Here is a 3,173-nt window from a genome sequence, read left to right on the forward strand (position 1 = left end):
TTGTTTTTTGGTTCTTTTTACCTAATATGGATTTGACACTAATTTCTCAACTTCAGACTAGAGGGGAAAAGGTATGCCTATTCAGTTATTGATGGTGTTTTATATTCTAGTAAGATTTCTTTGTGTATCAATGAATGGATACTCTGCCTCCAGAATAATAGTTTTTCCTTCTGTCCCCATGCTGTTAGCAAGATGCAGGTGTGGTCTTCAGGCAACAGCTGGTTGCTGACAGATCAGCGTTGAGGTGGAGGTACAGTGGCAACCGCAGCCAGGCCTGTGTGCGCATACGTGTTTGTGGTGGCCTGTGTTAGGGTTCTGGGGTTTCTTTTTCCTTCCTGCTTAGACAAGAAAAGCTAACCAAGTGAGAAATTAACGACTTGATGGAGTCCTTATGCCCCTCATGCCTAAACTAAGGCAGCAAATGCCTTTTTACCCCTTCTGACTGGGTTGTGTCAGCTCCAAGGCTACTGTTCATAGAAGGCGCTTCCTCTGAGAAGAAAAAGTGGCTGTTGCTGAGGTGCTGCAGGCTTTGTGCAGGCTTGTCCCTAGTTTAATGGGCATTGCAACCAAACCATCCAAGTTAGGAATTCACCTGTGTGTATGTAGGTGGTTTGTGTGTGAACTGGTGAATATATATATCATTGTGTGTATGATATACATATTAGTGATCCGCGTATGTGTATTGGGTGTGTGGGTATTGACAACTGATTGCTGTCTAATTTTTGGTGTGTGTAGTGTGTATGTGCTTGAATTGGTGCTGGTATGCATGTGCCTAGGCTGGTAATCTTGAATGTGTATGTGCCTGAGTTGGTAGTGTATGTGTGCATATGCACTTAATTGATTTTTGAGTGTGGGCATGTGCAATTGTGCACCATGCCCTGTGTACACCACAATCATTATGGTGCCTTGTGACCAGTGAGGTCCCCCAAAGCTCTGTCCTTGGACCCGTATTGTTCAACATCCTCATTAATGATGTGGACATTGGAGTCAGAAGTGGACCGGCCAAGTTCGCCAATGACACCAAACTTTGGGGCAAAGCATCCACACCAAAAGACAGGAGGGCGATCCAGGCTGACCTGGACAGGCTCAGCAAATGGGCAGATGAGAACCTGATGGTTTTTAACACTGAAAAATGCAAGGTTCTCCACCTTGGGAGGAAAAACCTGCAGCATCTTTATAGGCCTGGCAGTGCTACACTGGCTAGCACTACAGAAGAAAGAGGCTTGGGGGTCATCATTGACCACAAGGTGAACATGAGCCTTCCATGTGATGCTGCAGCTGGTAAAGCGACCAAAACGCTGGCTTGCATCCATAGATGCTTCTTAAGCAAATCCTGGGACATCATTCTCCCCTTGTACTCGGCCTTGGTGAGGCCGCAGCTGGAGTACTGTGTCCAGTTTTGGGCTCCACAATTCAAAAAGGATGTGGAGAAGCTTGAGAGAGTCCACAGAAGAGCCATGCACATGATCAGAGGTCAGGAAAACAGACCTTACAGCAACAGGCTGAGAGCCACAGGGCTCTTTAGCCTGGAAAAGCACAGGCTCAGGGGTGACCTGATGGCCAGCTATAAGTTTATCAAGGGTGACCACCAGTTTCTGGGGGAACGTTTGTTCACCGGAGCACCCAACGGATGACGAGGTTGAACAGTTATAAACTACTGCAAGACCGTTTCAGGCTGGACATCAGGAAGAATTTCTTTACTGTCTGAGCCCCCAAGGTCTGGAACAGCCTGCCATCGGAAGTGGTTCAAGCACCTACATTGAACACCTTCGAAAGTAAATTGGATGCTTGTCTTGCTGGGATCCTATGACCCCAGCTGACTTCCTGCCCTTTGGGTAGGGGGCTGGACTTGATGATCTTCGGAGGTCCCTTCCAGCCCTCATGTCTATGAAATCTATGAAATCAAAATGCACTGTAAGGGACAGAGTCACACTAAGAACATAGCATTCCCCCTATTCCTGAGGCCACATCCTCACCTCCCCTTCCAGATAAGAAGACATAGCTTGTCTCTCCCCCTAAGCTCTTGCTTCAGTCAGGTTGCACTCGGGAAAACTTGGGACACACCTCAAACAGGTCACAGCCCTATGGAGAGGTCTGTGCCCCTCTGATCAGTGATTCTCAACCAGCATGCCCTGAACTCAAGGGTGCTACAGTACAATAAGCTGGGCTAGCAATGCGAGGTGTGCAAACACAGTTCACAAGGCAAACCCAGATCTTTGCCCTGATCCAGCCCATCTAAACCAGGTTGCCTTGCTGCACGCTGCTTCAGTGCTTTGCCACAGGAGAACCGCTCTGGTATTTTTCTGTAGTCAAAAAACCAAGAGCTGGAGCTTTCTGCAGGGCGCCTGGACCCAACCCCGACTCCAGGCCTAACCACCCCAGCAGCAGCCAACCCGCTACGGTCCTAGGGCACCCGCGCATGCCCCTGGACCGGATGAATCAGTGTCAGGAGACTGCCGGGCAGGAGCACTACACATGCACACAGACGACGCTGACCGAGGCAGAAGGGACGAAGGCTAGGCCGAGCGCCCGGCGCGTGCGCACTGGCGGCGGCGGGAGGAGGGGCAGCACCGCCCTGAGCGCGGAGCATGCGCAGTGGCCGGGCTCGCGCTGGCTTTATAGCAGCTGCGGATCAGCTGACGCGCCGCATTGCAGACTGAGCTGTATCGTGGGCGGTCATGCAGCTGTTCTTGTTTCCCTGCCTGCTGGTGGTTGGTGAGTGTTGACGACACTGCGCAGGCCGCTCTGCCCTCCAGCCAGCGAGGGGACGGGTCGAGCCGTTTGCTGAGTAACGGCAAGGGGGGGGGGGCGATATCGCAAGTGCAGCGGGGAGGGACCTGTGCGCCCCTGGGGGTCGTGTCCCCTCGGGGCGGCTCTTGCCCCTCCTCCCTGCGGGCAGCGCCGGGTCCTTCCTGCTTGGTGAAGGTGCGGCAGAGCCGGCTGCCAAGCCCGGGGGCGGGGCAGGGCGGGAGCCGCTCCTTCCCGGCGCGTGCTGTGGGTGGAAGATTTGGGGAAACAATCCGGGCCCCGCGGCCTTGCTGCTCTGGTAGCCGCCTGCCTCTTTCCCGCTGTCTGGCACAGCCGCGGCTGGCTATGTAATGCTTCCTGTCCCAAATAGCTGGCACTCTCTTGGTTTTTTTTTTTTTTGGGTTTTTTTTTTTTTTTTTTTTTTT

The 3,173-nt window shown here is 52.4% G+C and overlaps 1 protein-coding gene and 1 long non-coding RNA gene across 4 annotated transcripts in view; both read left to right on the forward strand.

Moving 5' to 3' along the window:
- The window catches only part of LOC109296345 (patatin-like phospholipase domain-containing protein 2), a 73,910-nt gene that overhangs the window by 14,848 nt on the left and 55,889 nt on the right, over positions 1-3,173 (forward strand). The gene's annotated exons all lie outside the window — the stretch shown is intronic.
- The window catches only part of LOC109296347, a 13,124-nt gene continuing 12,544 nt past the window's right edge, over positions 2,594-3,173 (forward strand). Inside the window, exon 1 of the long non-coding RNA XR_002096966.1 lies at positions 2,594-2,715. This is a non-coding gene — a long non-coding RNA (uncharacterized LOC109296347). The remainder of the gene's footprint in view (positions 2,716-3,173) is intronic.

The sequence above is a fragment of the Gavialis gangeticus genome, unplaced genomic scaffold (genome assembly GCF_001723915.1).
Source record: "Gavialis gangeticus isolate Ggan-Ray unplaced genomic scaffold, GavGan_comp1, whole genome shotgun sequence".
In the NCBI taxonomy this organism is placed as follows: domain Eukaryota; kingdom Metazoa; phylum Chordata; order Crocodylia; family Gavialidae; genus Gavialis; species Gavialis gangeticus.